The 17180-nt window shown below is 45.7% G+C and overlaps 1 pseudogene; it reads left to right on the forward strand.

Annotated features, from left to right (window-relative positions):
• LOC141063486 (EKC/KEOPS complex subunit TP53RK-like) overlaps positions 1 to 8499 on the forward strand; it is a 29358-nt pseudogene extending 20859 nt beyond the window's left edge.
• The last annotated feature ends 8681 nt before the right edge of the window (positions 8500 to 17180 follow it).

Below are 17180 nucleotides of genomic sequence, written 5' to 3' on the forward strand. Positions count from 1 at the left end.
CTAACCTCATTATTTACAGCAGTCGGGTAGGCCACCATTTCTCATTAATTTCTCTATTTTTTTCTCCCACCTGGTTCTCTTTATATATCATCACAGGGTTAACGTGTTTTGGTTTTTATGTATCTTTGTATTATATTGTATGTCTGGACATATAAATTGCAAATGTTTATCTCATGTCACTGTTTATGAGGACATATTTTGATTTTGTCTTTTGTATATTGTCTTGTATAAATTACAGCAGACTGACGAAGGCCAATTGTAGGCCGAAGCGTCTTTTGTGACTGCCAAAATAAAACCTTGTCTTGAAAAGGATCATTCAGTTGAGTGCCAAGTTACTTTATTATTCACTGGTCTGGGTAACCTACTTGTGCACCCTGTAGTAGTGCCACGCTATACTTTATACGAACAGCTGTGGGTGTAACTGGAGTACAATACAATAGGTAACAGCAGAACAGTGACAGCAGCTCTGGGTTTAATTGGAGTATAATACATTAGGTAAGAGCAGAACAGTGACTGCAGCTCTGGGTGTAACTGGAGTACAATACATTCGGTAAGAGCAGAACAGTGACTGCAGCTCTGGTTGTAACTGGAGTATAACATTGTCTTCCATTACTGGTTTATATGGGGATCAGATGTCACTTGCTATTATCGGAGCTTTATAGGTGGAGTCAGACTTTAACTCCTTCATGAGGGCTGTTCTGTACATGATTAGGGGCTTTGTATTAGGCCGGCGTCACACTAGAGAGGAATACGGACGAGTGAGAGGCATTAAAAAAACGTGTCGGAGGAGTATCAATGCCCGCACTCATGAGCTGGTCTGGCAGGTGGTAGTCCCAAAGAGAGAGGCATCAATGGTCCTGGAAGCATACCACAATGGAGCTGGACACTTCGGATGGAAGAAGCTGGAAGCCTTGCTATGGGAGAGATTCTACTGGGCTGGTATGAGAAAAGCCATTGAAAAGTGGTGCCGGGAGTGTGGACAATGTAACCTGTGCAGAAAGGATCAAAACAGCCAGAGAGCTCCTCTACAGCCAATAATAACCAAACAGCCACTAGAGTTGGTCACCCTGGACCATGTGAAGCTGGTACCAAGCCACTCAGGCTACATCTATACTCTTACCATCGTGGTCCACTACTCAAGATTCCTGGTAGTTGTGCCTGTCAAAGATCAAACAGCCAGGACAGCAGCCAGAGCATTCCAACATCACTTTTGCAGACCACATGGATATCCTGAGCGAGTGCTTACTGATCAAGGTCCCGCTTTTGAAGCAGAAGTGTTCCAGGAATTCTGTAACTTGTACGGTTGTAAAAAGATCAGGACAACACTGTACCATCCACAGACCAATGGCATGTGTGAGAAGATGAACCAAGTGGTGATTGACCTACTGAAGACATTGCCTTTGGAAGAGAGGAATCTGTGGCCAGAAAAGTTACCAGATCTGGTAGACCTCTACAACCATATTCCGGTGAATTCCACCAACTGTACCCCAGCCTACCTAATGAGCGTGTGGCGCCCCTGAGGCTCAGTCACCACAGAGGTACTGCACCTTCTCCTAAGGTGTAGTGCCCCACCATCCAGGTAAGGTTGGAACTCCTGACCACGCTCCAACACTCGCACCCCACACAACAGAGTAGTTCAGCAAAGCCACATTGAAGCTCTTGCTTAGAGTGTAGCAGAGCACCTTTAGTGGCTCCCTGCTTGGAACACTAAACGTGCTGGGAGGCGGGTGGAGTTAGAAGATATAAAAGAGCGGTGAGGTGTAGGATTACAGGTCAGTCCGTAGGTCAGTCTGACAGGAGGGCAGTCAGTAAGGAAGCCACTCGGAGAGGAGTGGGGATCCCTGGAAGAAGGGATGGAGGAAGGAGTGCTGCAGCTGCCTCAGTGATCTGAGCCAGCTGGCACGGGAAAGGAAAGAAGGAGAAGGACGTAGAACTGAAACCTGCATTTCCATAAGAAAGAGAGAATAGTACGTAACGAAGGAGTCAAAAGGGAACATAGAGGACGTGGGTTAGGAGAGAACCTTGCCTAGAAGTTCTAAGCGCAAGGCCGGGGCCCGGTCCCCAAGGTTGTATGAACACTTATGGTTCTGCAGCAGACACGGGTGGATTAGCAGGCTGTAAATGCACTACTCCCATCTAAGACTTGGGGCACAACAGAAACTTGGATAGTGAGCCGGGATTCAGGAGTGGAGAGTCCCCGAAGCAGGCTACAGCTGTCTGCCATACAAGTAGAGTTCTTGGGAACATCTGTCAGGAGGCACTCCAGTGTAACTCAGTACTGGGAGTACTTCACACTTAAAGGCGCTATAGAGGAGACGTTCAGAAAGGCACTTGTTGGCGGAGTGTTGGAAGGGAGCATTCCATCTTGCCTGGAGGTTGACTGAGTCCCTGACCCGGAGGACACGGCATGGAGGCAGGCACCTGTGTGTACTACAGTCTGTGAGTAAAGCTTTGGAACTACAAGCCCCGGTGTCCTCCATTCATTCTCGCGCCAACGCACCCAGCACCGCTATATCTGGGTACCAGCTTCTACACCACTTGTGCCTCTCCTCTAAGTCTACATCTACACTGCCCTGGGGCTACAGCTTCATCTGTGGGGAGGTTCACCATCTTGCATCTTGGCTGCAACACACCACCAGCCCCAGAGGATCTGCATGCAGCGTCGTCCTAACACCTTACTTGCCGAACACCACAGGTGGCGTCACGAACTATTCATCTAATTACATTCTACCATTCACATCTTCCTGTTACTTGGGCGCCCAGGGCCACAGTCCGGGTCACCGCTGCTGCGACACATCCCACTGATACCGGCCCGGTACCGAGTACCCCACAGCCCTGGGAGGGCGACCCAACTGCAAGACCTGGTAAGCTGCCTATTGATTTGGACATGGGAGTCCTTACACCTGACGTAACATCACCAGATGCTGGACTGGGTTACAGAAAGACAACAACAGTACTGTAGAGTGCAAGAGTGTGTGGAGAAGAGTCTAGCTCAGGCAAGACAAAAACAAGAAAGGCACTACAACCAACATGCACCTGCAGTTCCCTTGTCACCAGGAGAACAAGTCCTAAAGAGGAAAAGAAGACTGCATAAATTGGATGACCAATGGGAAGTTGAACCTTACACAGTCTTACCATCAAGCTTTGACAAGTATGCCTTATTAGTAAAGATGGAGGAGAGACCTTAGCAGCCATATCAAGAGATCATTTGAAATTGGGCCCTGACCAGTTAAAAGAAAGAATGGAAGAACAGAACATCCAACCCTCAGAGGAAGAAGAGAAGGTCAGCACTATACTTGGAGAATTCCCTACAAATTGGACTAAAATAAATGATGCCGTAGTGGTGCCAGTGTTAACATTTCCCCAACTGGTAGTACAAGAAGAAGTGATTCCAGAGAACTCTGAAAATGAGGAAGTTCAAGCAGCAGATACCGCACCAGCAGTGCAGCCAGAGAACCCTCGCCCTGCCAGTGGTGAATCTGTCATGCCCACAGTGACTCTAAGAGCTAGCAGACGCTTAATACCCAGTTTACATGCAACATCAGTAGTTAGACCCAGACAACCAGTTCAGTCCATAACAACACCAGTGTTACGCAGATCTACCCGTACCACCCAAGGTATACCACCCATCAGATTCCGTATCTAAAACAAGTTAAAGTAATGTAACTGTTAACATGTACATACGTAACTGTTCAAGGTTTGTGCCAACAGATAATCTGTAAGATGTTCCCTTTTGAATTTTCCAGTTTGTTTTATGGACATTTTGACCACAGGACTGTGTGTGGTCACTCCCCTTGTACATAGTTCACCATTTGCCCAGGAATGGACCACGGACGTTGATGCTTGGACTTATCATCACAGGACTATTTTTGGAGCTCTTGGTTTTTGTAAATTTTTCCTTTTTCAAATCTTGTACAATTAGAATTGTTCACTTTGTTTAATATGTTTATATGTTTTTCATCAGCCCAGGAGTGCTGACTTGCACTAGGGGGGAATGTGGCGCCCCCAGGGGTATGGCCTCCACAGTGGCTTTGCCTTCCTCCAGGGAGGATGATGTCAGGCTTGGAAGCAAGGAAGGGTCTTTCCAGCAGGTTATCTATACATGCAACACAGTTCCCACTCCAGGCCAGCAGAGGGAGCTCTGAACCAGGATTGGGGGAGGAGCACGCTCTGAGGGCCAGGAAAGGGATATAGTTAGTTAGTGTGAGGAGGGTGAAGTGTGCAGACATGGAGAAGGAGCGGGGAGATCGAGCAGAGAGGAAAGGCTCATCCCCATTGACAGCGCATGATCTGGAGCCTGGTCTCCATGGTTGTATGGATACTAATGGACCTGCAACAGACACCAGAGGAGTAGGAAATTGTAAATACTTGACTCCCATCTAAGACTCGGAGGCACATGGTGTGAGCCAAGAGAGAAATAGCGGCTACAGCTGTCTGCCATACGAGGAGTTCTGATAGACGATAATAAGGAGGAACGTCAGTGTAACTCAGTACTGGATGTACCTCAAGTGAGCGCTAGGAAGGAGACTACACAACCCATCTGCTGAGAGAGAGATCCCTGAATTGCTTCCAGGCTAGCCTGCCCTTGTACCATCTGTAATCAGGACCCTGGACTGCATTTGCCAAGCAAAGGTAAAGAAACTGCACCCTGTTGTGTCCTTTGTTATGATTGAGTCACCGTAGGAGGAAAAAACAGAAATGCTAGCTAAGTCCAGAAAACCAGAGAGGTTGGCAGCTAACGGATTGCAGACCCCTGAACCTATCAACACAACTAGCAGTAGCCGTGGGGGGTTCATACGATGCCCTAGACCCCTCGATCACAGCCGGAGAATTAAATAGGCCTAAAGAAAGAAAGGGGAAATCTAAACTGCCTCAGAGCAGACCCCAAAGCAATAGGCAGCCTCCAACGTATAATGACAGTGAAGCAAGATGAAAACACTAACACAGACAGAAAGATAGACTGAGCAAAGACGGGGCCCAAGCTAACTAGATAGGAAAGGACAGGAAGGCTGCTTTCTGCAATCCGTGAAAAACCCTATGAAAATAAGAGCCAACAGACTGACAGTGAAAAAGGCCCTGAAGACGCTAGGCTTCAAAAAGCTATGTCAGTACTCATGAAATTCTGAAGACAGAGCAACTGGCAAAAGCAGATTCAGCTCACCCCAGCAGGGAATGGCAGAATCCAGAAAAGCAAGAAAAACAAAAACAAAACACAATGCTAACAGGCAAAGCAGAAAACTTGGCTTTAGAGGAGCAGGAATCAGACTGGTGTCCCAGAAGTCCACAGAGAAATCACCCGCAGGGCAGAATGGCGTCGGCAGCCTTATATCCAGTCCGTGACTCCACTCAGCCAGTCATCCTCATTAGGCTCAGGTGCCTGATAATCAGGCTCATTACCTTCCTTTACCAGAATAGGGAGTTCACCAGACCTCAGTGACGAAGGGGAAAATGAACTCACAACAGTCCTTGCCTCCTTCCTGCTACCTTTCTGACACCGCTACATCCCTGTGCCTACCACTGCACCATTCCCGCAACATTTATCTACACTGCCCTGGGACTACAGCTTCACCTGTGGGGAGCTATAACATCTTTGCTGCGCCGTACCATCAGTCCCAGAGGATCTGCATGCAGCGTCGGCTTAACATCTCTCTTGCCGAACACCACAGGTGGCGTCACGAACCATTCAACTTTATTCCATCATTCAATCTCCCTTTTACTTGGGCGCCCAGGGCCACGGACCGGGTCACCGCTGCTGTGACACCTTCCCCGAGACACCGGCCCGGTACCGAGTACCCCACAGCCCTGGGAGGGCGACCCACTTACATGACAAAAATACGCGGCCACACCCTGACAGCGGATGACATATAGAGCACTATTTAGGGACCATTTATGCGTATTACGGCCGTACAATACGGTTCGTATTTTTCTACGTTGTGTGTAACTCCAGCCTTATTGTACAAATAGATTATACAACTTCCACTTGTGCACAGCAGGACACGTGTGACGTGCGGGCAGGCTAGACTGTGCCGTGATCTGCCCTGTGCCAGCAGATCCTCCGGATCTTCAGTTACTGGTGCAGTTTCCGCCCGGACGCTATTCTTTGTTGAACTTCCATGCTACGTTCTCTTTTATTCTTCATATGGTTTACGCCCTAAAGTGACGTTTTTCTCTCTTAATGAGATGTTCTTACGCTCTTTACGTAGAGACTGTCAGCATGAATGCTATGGAGAACAGCGCGGACAGCATAAACAGGGAGTGGACTCGGTGGTACCTGAAGGAGCTGCAGCTGATGAATCAGGGGGCTGAGGCTTGGGGAAGGCGGCTGTAATGAAGGTGCGCTTCCCCAAGACTTACAGGCATCCTATACTGGACGAGAAGCTGACACACCGGCGGACCGCCCAGGAGGTGCGCTCCATCTTCAGGTGCAGGAAGGCAGGTGAGCCACCAGGGGCGTTGTTGCTAGGAGAGATTTTAGTTTTCCATGTAGGAAGTGGAAGCAGCCACAAGGGGCGCTGTGACTGTGAAGAGCTGTCAATTCTCAGGTGCTGGGATTGGAAGCAGCCACCTCTTGCAGGAACGGAGAGCGCCGCCATTAGGAATGTTGTGACAGGATAAATGTCAGTTCTCAGGTGGCGGAAGGAGGAGTATCCACCAGGGGCGCTGTAACTACTCAGAGCAATCAATTATTGGGTGCAGGAAGGCAGGTGAGCCATCAATGGTCATGTTGCTGGAAGAGCTGTCAGTTTTCAGGTGCAGGGAGTGGGAGAAGTCACCAGGGGTGCTGTGACCGAGGAGAGGGGTTAGTTCTCAGTGCAGGAAGGAGGAGCAGCCACCAGGGGTGCTGTGACTGAGGAGAGGGGTTCTCATTGAAGGAAGGAGAAGCTGCCACCAGGGGCGCTGTGACTGAGGAGAGTGGTTAGTTCTCAGTGCAGGAAGGAGGAGCTGCCACCAGGGGTGCTGTGACTGAGGAGAGGAGTTAGGAGAGGGGTTAGTTCTCAGTGCAGGAAGGAGGAGTTGCTACCAGGGGCGCTGTGACTATGAAGAATTAGGTAGGGTTGGGAAACGTTTCTGTCTTTATTAACCCATTCTCATCTGGGTCCGTGTTGTGCACTTTGTCTTTCAGGTATTGCCGCTCCTGTGGTTTATTTTGTTGATTATATCTCTAACTGCATCTACCTGGAGGATATAGAAGGATCAGTCACTGTTCGGGACTTCCCAATGACCGTGCAATAACATGGCAGCAGCCTGTACAGCCTGGCAGAAGGGATTGGTCAGATATTGGCCCGAATGCATGATGAGGACGTTGTCCATGGGGACCTGACCACCTCGAACATGCTCCTACGGTTCCTACCTGAACCTGGTGCTGATCGATTTCAGCCTGAGCTTCATCTCGGCTCTCCCAGAAGATAAAGGTGTTGACCTCTATGTCCTGGAAAAGGCTTTTCTCAGCACTCACCCACAGTTGGAGGACTTGTTCAGAGCTCTGCTCCAGAGCTACACAGACGCCTCCAAGAAATCCAGCCCCATCATTAAAAAATTGGACGAAGTCAGACTGAGGGGCAGGAAGAAGTCCATGGTTGGGTAGACCATCGTATATAGGACATCCTTTGGGTTGCATTTGATATTCTGTGTATGATGGTAATGAAAATACTATTACATCTTGATACTTTTTATGCCAGTGTGATATAGGACAGATGCAATGTTCCTCCAGCCAAAATGGAAACTCCAACTCCGCCATCCATAATCCCGCTTCTGATTTTCTTTCTCAATGGTTTATACTCCAGAGTACACTTTCTGTCATCAACCATTATCGGCCGTCAGGTCACTAAGGGATCATTGACCTGTCATGTGGTCACTCAGTTGTCCTGCCGTCTCTCTCAGCTGTCCCTAGAAGCCAGTCACAGTAAGGGTGTCTATTCCTCATTCATCTCTTCCTGGCAGATAGTCACAGTAGGAGGTCACCCCCCTCATTCTTTCAGCTCTTTCTGGTAGTGAGTCATCCATCTTAGGCCTCCTTCACATGTCCTAATATTTACAGTACTGGAAAAAACAGTATCGGAGATGCCTGTGTGTTTCATACGTGTGTCGCATCAGTATCACGTGTATCGGCACCTGGGACAAGTCAGCACACTTTGCTCTGTTCTCAGGCGCCGGGTTCTGAAGACAGCTCACATCATTGTCCTCTACTCTCCCTGCGATCAGCGAGAGCAGGGGATAATGTTGAGACTTGTATTCTACCCACTGCTGTCTTGATAGAGTGTAAAATGAAGAATAAAATAAAAAAATCACATTATACTCACCTTAACACCTAATCCCCTAAAGCGATTGTCCCCTGTACACAAACAAAAATAAAAAACAGCAATATCCCTCACTTGTCCGAAGTTGAAAGAATCGAGAATGTCTCACTCCATAATCCTTCTGTGCAGCATTTGCTCATCAGCGTGAGCGGTGGCTGGAGTCGACCACTCATACTGAAGAGCTGGTGAGAATGACTCGCTGCAGTGAGAGCAGGCCCATGAACTGCTGTGACCTCAGCGAGATCATCGCAGTTCACCATGAGAAATAAGAGAATTTTACACTCGATGTAGACAACGGGGTCTGAAAAGAACTCTCAACATTGTCCCCTGCTCGCACGGATGTCAGCACATGCAGGCGACGTTGATGAGAGGTGCCTCCATTAGCCGGCGCTGGGGATCATTGCAAAAAGTATCGCTGATTCCCAAGCGTCAGAGATCTGGCTCGCTGATTCCCAAGCGTCAGCGATCTGTCTGGCTAACTCTCATTTGTCCATCAGGCATGGCTCCGACAAAGCCTTCACCATTTATCACGCACAATAGGGGCTCCACTGGTGGAATCTGGAGTGAGGACAGCAGCAGACCAGAATTCGCAGGCCTGAGGCCATAGGTGTATAATATAGGGATAGCATCTCCTCCAATGCATCTATAATGACTAGTGAAATTGCAATAACTTTTCTACAGCTAGAAACTTTTTATGAGAGGTTCTCCATTAGTACAGGACCAGACGGCAGCCCTCCGAATACCAACAGCCAGTAAGTGGTATGTTCACACAACCTCTATTTTGGGGAGTAAAAAAAGTCAGTTTTTCAAGCAAAAACCTCTTCAGGAGTCACTCTCTTTCTCTAGAGTTTTGTAAACCTGATTTTTTTTTTAGCATTTATTTAGTAATTTCCTAAATGCTATTTCAAGGTTTATTTTTGGCGTTTTGAGGGGGCATCTTCTTATGGGGTTTGGGGATGAAAGAGGCTTGCAAATGTCAAAGGAGAAGAAAGAGTTCTTGGTGTCTGACACTACGAGGACAGACATGCCGGAAAGGGAGAAAAGGACATCTGTACAATTGGGTATAATGTTTTACACCTAGGGGCTTGGTCTGGGGTCTTACTTTGATTTTACCACTAAAAACAAAATTTTGATTTAAAGTGGGTATGGAAAGTATTCAGACCCCTTTACATTTTTCACTCTTTGATTCATTGCAGCCATTTGGTAAATTCAAAAAAGTTATTTTTTTTTTCTCATTAATGTACACTCTGCACCCCATGTTGAGTGAAAAAAACTGAAATGTAGAAATGTTTGCAAATTTATTAAAAAAGAAAAACTGAAATATAACATGGTCATAAGTATTCAGACCCTTTGCTCAGTATTGAGCAGAAGCATCCTTTTGAGCTAGTACAGCCATGAGTCTTCTTGGGAATGATGCAACAAGTTTTTCACACCTGGATTTGGGGATCCTCTGGCATTCTTCCTTGCAGATCCTCTCCAGTTCTGTCAGGTTGGATGGTGAACGTTGGTGGACAGCCATTTTCAGGTCTCTCCAGAGATGGTCAATTGGGTTTAGTTCAAGGATCTGGCTGGGCCAGTCAAGAATGGTCACAGAGTTATTCTGAAGCCACTCCTTTGTTATTTTAGCTATGTGCTTAGGGTCATTGTCTTGTTGGAAGGTGAACCTTCGGCCAAGTCTGAGGTCCCGAGCACTCTGGAAGAGGTTTTCATCCAGGATATCTGTGTACTTGGCCGCATTCATGTTTTTTTCACTTGCAACCAGTCGTCCTGTTCCTGCAGCTGAAAAACACCCCCATAGCATGATGCTGTCACCACCATGTTTCACTGTTGGAATTGTATTGGGCAGGTGATGAGCAGTGCCTGGTTTTTTCCACACATACCGCTTAGAATTATCACCAAAAAGTTCTGTCTTCATCTCATCAGACCAGAGAATCTTATTTCTCATAGTCTGGGAGTCCTTCATGTGTTTTTTAGCCAACTTTATGTGGACTATCATATGTCCAGCTTTGAGGAGAGCAGGGGGTTGGACCAGATGGCCCAGGAGGTCCCTTCCAACTCTACGATTCTATGATTCCGTCGGGCCACTCGGCCATAAAGGCCTGACTGGTGGAGGGCTGCAGTGATAGTTGACTTTGTGGAACTTTCTCCCATCTCCCTACTGCATCTGTGGAGCTTAGCCACAGTGATTTTGGAGTTCTTCTTTACCTCTCTAACCCAGGCTCTTCTCCCACAATTGCTCAGTTTGGCTAGACGGACAGGTCTAGGAAAACTTTTGGTGGTCCCAAACTTTTTCCATTTAAGGATTATGGAGGCCACTGTGTTTTTCAGGACCTTGACTACTGCAGAAATTATTTTGTAATTCTTTTGTAATATTGGCCAGATATGTGCCTTGCCACAATTCTGTCTCTGAGCTCCTTGGCCAGTTCCTTTGACCTCATGATTCTCATTCGGTCTGACATGCACTGTGAGCTCTTATATAGACAGGTGTGTGCCTTTACAAATCAAGTCCTATCGGTTTAATTAAACACAGCTGGACTCCAATGAAGGAGTCGAACCATCTCAAGGAGGATCACAAGGAAATCGACAGCATGTGACTTAAATAGGAATGTCTGAGCAAAGAGTCTGAATACTTATGACCATGTGATATTTCAGTTTTTCTTTTTTAATAAATTTGAAAAAATTTCTACATTTCTGTTTTTTTTCAGTCAAGATGGGGTGCAGAGTGTACATTATTGAGAAAGAAATGAACTTTTTTTGAATTTACCAAATGGCAGCAATGAAACAAAGAGTGAAAAATTTAAAGGGGTCTGAATACTTTTCGTACCTACTGTAAATAGTTCTACAAAGTTTGCAAAATGTTAAGAGGAAATCTCTAGTCTTAAGCTCATCACATACAGCAGTTTACGGGCGGTTCAGACGAATACTTTATATGAAAAATCTTCGTTTTTTCTTCCATGTGTCTTTATTTTGCATCTGTTTTTACATTCATAATAAAAAAAGAATCAAAGCCTAAATTCAGTTTCCTATGTAACCTTTAAAAAGAAATGCCAGTGGTGCCAGTTCGTCAGTATATCCTTTGAGCTTTATAAGTGAACTAAAAGGGCCTTGTATAAAAACGCTCATCTGAACTAGCTCTTTCATTTGCGTTGGTCTATGCGCTGTTCGTGTTCAATACACTCTAACCCAGTCATATGAAAGTGGCATCAGTGCTCATTCAGATGAGCATGTAAGGGGTGTACCAAGGCCAAGTGGTACCCCCACCTATACCAAATACTCCCCTTGCCTGTGTACGTGTTAACATGTAATGCATATGTATGTAAAGATGTTGTGGGGAAAGCGCAGTACGTCAGTTAGCCCACCAGATGGGGACACATTAGTACACATAGTATACTAAATAGTTAATATAGGAGGGGCCAACCGTTGGTAAGCCAGGAGGATTTCCTGATTCTAGTTGGTAGGGCCTTGGAGCTTGGACAGGGCGGGTGGACCCCATAAGTTTACAAGTAAAAGGAGCCCAGTTCGTCCAGGGCTTAAGAGTAGTGGAACACCAGGAAGGTATGCAGGACAGCTACGTCATGAAGACCGTCAGCTACATAGGTAGACGCCTGAGTGTCTCGGGCGAAATGGACCAGGAATTCCTAAAGCTAGTCAGACTGGTCAGACGGATTGCTGCGGTGCTGGGAAGTACGGTGCGACCCGGTAGCGTTCCATAAGAAGCAAGGGCAGCACAGGGTCAGTGAATGATGCACTCTGTAAAGAACCGTGTGCTGTATATGAACTGGATAAGCTGTGTCAAGTGCTGAGTAAAGTTATCTGTTTAAAGTTGGACCTGGACTCTGCTTGTCTATGTCAAGTAACGGAAGCAAGGAACCCTCGCCAGCTCAGGAAGGACCATGAGGGCCAGACAAGTGAATCAAGGAAGCCAAGGATGAATGGGCAAGAATTTCAGTCTCTCGATGTACAAAACTGATAGAGACATACCCCAAGCGACTTGCAGCTGTAATCGCAGCAAAAGGTGGCGCAACAAAGTACTAAGCCAAAGGGGCCAAATAATATTGCACGACCCACTTTTCAGTTTTTGAATTTCCACAAAAATTTAAAATAACCAATAAATTTCATTCAACTTCACAATTGTGTCCCACTTGTTGTTGATTCTTCACCAAAAATTTACATTTGGTATTTTTATCTTTGAAGCGTGATATGTGAGAAAAGGTTGAAAAGTTCCAATACTTTTGGAAGGCAGTGTACCTGTACACTGACACTATACACTGTATACTCTGTACAGAGCTCCTGTGTATTATGTCACCAGTGATCACTGTATTACCTGTACACTGACAATATATACAGAGCTCCTGCGTATAATGTCACTGGTGATCAGGGTCGGCGTTAGCTGCAGACAGACCAGGCAGCTGCCTTGGGCCCCCGCTCCCCCAGGGGCCCCAGCCAGTGGCGTGCTGCTAATAGCGGCACATCATGCAGCCGCTATGAGGCTCGTGGGTCAGGGGGGCCCACCAGCGCCGACTCCCCCGGCCACTGCATTGAACTATACCAACGTCATAGACACGGGTACAGTTCAAAGCAAAGATGGAGGAGAGAGCGTCAGATGATGCTCCCTCTCCCATCATTCCCCTCTGCCTCTGATACTGCGGGTGCGCGATTACGTCACTTCATCGCGCACCCGCTGTGTGCCGGGCCTGGGCAGTGCAGCATCTGACACCGGAGCCGAGCCTGGAGCTCTGTCGGCATAAGTATGAGAGTTGTGGGCTCATCACACTGTGTATAGGGGAGCAGTGGGGACATCATACTGTGTATAGGGGATCTGTGGGATCATCATAGTGTGTATACGGGAGCTGTGGGGGCATTATACTGTGTATAGGGAAGCTGTGGGCCCACCATACTGTGTATAGTCGAGCTGTACATGGGGGCTACTTAGGGGACATTATTAAATGTTACGTGGGCATTTAAACATTATTGTTATAGGGGCACTCAGAGTACTGTGACCAACAAAATTGCATATGTGGTATTACTTTCTAGGAACAAAATGTGGAGGACACTAGCACAGGGCATTAATGTTTGCTAGGGGTGAATTTTATTATCTAGGAAGCACAAAGGAGTCATTATTACTACGTAAGGGGCACAGCGGTGGCATTACTATGTGGGGCAGTACCATTATTGTAGCACACAGCAGGTGCTGTAGGACACATGGCAGCAGCGGCACAGTATTAGGGTATCAGTAGAATGAGGAGTTTGTGCAGGTTGGGGATAGATGGGGACGGCGCTGGAAATGTGAGAAGTCAGATGTGTCGTTGTAATTTCTGCAGACGAGTCCTGGCTGGAGAAGTTGTCATGTCGGTCTGTGCCATATGGAAAAGATGAGAAAAGTGAGCGATTCCATCAGAAAGAACATCCTCTGTAAGTCACTATCTATATCTGTACTGTGATCTCTTATATGGTCTGCAGGACTGATATCTACCACTCTATTTGGTATCCATATAGTAATATCAGTGTTTGTTTTTGTATATAGATTTATTTTCAATCACAGCGCGGTCATCTGCTGATGTTCCCCTATATTCACAATTAGGGTGCGCCACGTAGCTGTAGTAAGGATTACCTGGTTAGGGCTCATACCCACATGCAAGAAACTCGGATGAGTCTCGCACATCAATACCCGGCACGGCCGCCGGCACTCGGATCGGAGCGTTCAGCTCCATAGAAATACATTGTTGGTCACATTACACCAGAATCATGAGGCGTATAATTCTCTATGGCTGGAGGCAGTTAACCAGATGAGTACCATCATTCTTGTGGCAGCAATATGCAGCATTCCTTATCATATCTGTTATATGTGGCTGTTTTTCTTTCCTGATTATCAGTTGTGGGATTACACACTGTGTCAGGATATTTTGGTATCTGTGCCAATACAATACAAAGTATAGATTGGATCATAGTCTGCAGTAAACCTGCTAATTATATCTATATGTATGCAAACCACATTTTTTTCCTGTCATGTATGTGTTGTATCTCGGGTCCTTTATTGACCTTAGTGTAGTTTTGTTAGCAGCGGATTAATCAGCGTAACATCCAGAGTCAGCAACACAGAATGTAGATTTATCCATATCCAGGTTGAGCAGCTTACAGCATGAAATGTGATCAGTCTGGTATCTGCTGTGGCTTGCAGCATGGGAGCATTACAACAACAAGAAGGGAAGAGAAGGAGGGGACATCCTGTCTATTTTTTTTTTTTTTGTCACTGAACTTGGTTAACAATCTCACAATATGCACAATATATAAAACAGTACAGTAGTAGTTGTTGCAATACATACAGATCAACATGCATTATTCCAACACCCCCACTCAACAACTACTTATCCTCTTAGTCCTAGTGTGGTCCTCAATTCTTGGAACCTGGCTCGTGGTCTGTTTAGCGACTGGAGCAAACGTAGCATTGTAATTTTTGCCATACTTTTGAGAATATCCTTTTGCCACCAACCTTGCTTTAAATCTGTGGACTTTACCTTCAGAGTCATATTTGGTTTTGGAGACCCACTTGCACTTGATTGCCTTTTTGCCCTGTGGCAGCTTGGTGAGTTTCCAAGTTTGAAGCTGATGAAGCGATTTGATTTCCTCATTAGCAGCATTGATCCACTTTGATCTTTCATGAACAGGTAGTTCTTGCATTTCATCCCATGACTGCGGCTCTGATTCAGGTAGTGTCTTGACTATGTAGGATAGACGTTTAGCTGGTACGCCTCTGTTTGATCTTGAAGATCTCCTGATTTCAGATTCACCTGATTTTTCTGTTGTTCCTTCAGTGGTTGAAGAATCCAGCCATACCTCTACATCCTCCTTGTTATTGTCTTGTAATTGTGACTTCAGCTGGACTGCTGGCATGATGTTACAAAACTTGGGGGACACAAAGTTCTCATCAATCACTACATCTCTACTTATTGTGACCTTATTTGTTTCTGGGTGTAGAATCCTATAACCTTTCTGGGTTTCACTGTAGCCTACCAGGATCCCTTCCTTAGCGTGAGATTCCCATTTAGTTCGCCTTTCTTTGGGAACATGTACAAGCGCTTTACTTCCGAATATTCTTATATGATGTAGTTTTCGCTTTCTGCTGTTCCATTGCTCAAACGCAGTTTTCTCTGTAGCTTTACCTGGTAGTCTGTTCTGAAGATAGCAAGCTGTCATTATTTCTTCACCCCAATATGCTGTGGGCAGATTTGCATCAAACAACATACTTCTACCACTTTCACAGAGTGTTCGGTTCCTTCTTCCCACGACACCATTTTGCTCAGGATTGTACAGTAGAGTGGTCTGAAATAGGATTCCATTTTTCTTTAAAATGCTCTGTGCCTCATTACTTGTGTATTCAGTCCCATTATCTGCACGTAGAATCTTTGGCATTCTCCCAAATTTATTATAAACCTCAGCTAGACATACTTCAAGTTTCTCTGGAACTTCTTTCTTGCTGTGAAGCAGATGGACAACTGTATATCTTGAATGATCATCAATAAATGTGAGAAAATATCTCTTCTTCCCAGGAGTCTGAGTGCTCATTGGACCACAGACATCTGTATGTATTAAATCTAGGGTCTGTTCTGTTCTTGTAGTACTTCTCTTAGGAAAAGCTTTTCTAGACATTTTCCCTTTGATGCAGCTAGTACATTTCATTATCTGGTTACATAGATCAATTGTATTGTCCTCAGCTAGTTGCTTTTGAACTAACTTCCTTATTGCTTCTGGGTCTCTGTGTGCTAGGCGCCTATGCCATACATGAATGCAGTTATTGTGCCTTTCTTCCTGAGCAGTATACACACACTCTTTGCATTTAAGCTGGTAAAGTTCATTTGTGATTTTTCCTTCTGCTAGTGTGTGGCCCTCTTTTGAGATGATGCAGCTATCATGCTTAAATGTAACTTCATTTCCTTGTTTTGAGAGTTTCTTCACAGATCGTAAATTACTCTCAAGGCACATAGAGCACATCTTTTACTGGGATCTTCTTGCTTTGTGTTGGTGAGATTTGACAATCAATATAACCACCTCCTATACCTTGTGAAGTCATGTACTGACCATTAGCCATAATCACTTTCTCTGACTTACTTTGGTTAAGCTTAGAAAAGAAGTCCCTGTTATTAGTCATGTGACTAGTTGATCCAGAGTCTATACACCATGCATGCTTTGATGTATTTACACTGACAATAAATGCAGTTTCAGTATTCACAGAATCATTTTCTGCAGACACTGCTTTGCTTTTTCAGCTGATTCATTGTAGCTTTCCAGACTCTGCAGTCGGCTTTCAAATGTCCTGATTTCTTGCAAACAAAACATTCACGTGTTTCTTTTAGGTGCTTTCTGTTATCATTTAGATGTTGTGTCTGTAAAGCATATTCTGCATCGCATGTCCTACTGTTTACACCTTCCGCTTTCCGCTTATATTCATCTATGAGCTTCCCTCTGATATACTCCAATGTAAGCTCATCATCTGGGCGCGCATCTAGTGCGGTTACAAGCGTGTCATAGTTTTCTGGAAGACCACTAAGCAGTAATGCGGCTACATGAAAGTCCTTCAAATCTTCCCCAATGCCTCTCAGGCATTCTAGAATCTCTAGAATGGTTGTTATGTAATCCAGCATATCCTGGCCATTCTGTAGTTTAGACTGGTACAATTTTCTCATGAAATAAAGTTTATTGCTTAAATTTATCCTCTCATGCACCTTTTGCAGCCGCTCCCACATTTCTCTTGCAGTTTCACTTTTACGCACATGCACAATCTGATCATCATTCATACTGAGTGATATGGTACTTTGTGCTTTCTGATCCATCTCTATCAACTCCTGTGATACTGGGTCAGGTTTAGGCTCCTGTGTATTTTTCCAC

Source organism: Dendrobates tinctorius, unplaced genomic scaffold (assembly GCF_039654945.1).
Source record: "Dendrobates tinctorius isolate UK_male_01 unplaced genomic scaffold, ASM3965494v1 ptg000250l, whole genome shotgun sequence".
Classification (NCBI taxonomy): Eukaryota; Metazoa; Chordata; class Amphibia; order Anura; family Dendrobatidae; genus Dendrobates; species Dendrobates tinctorius.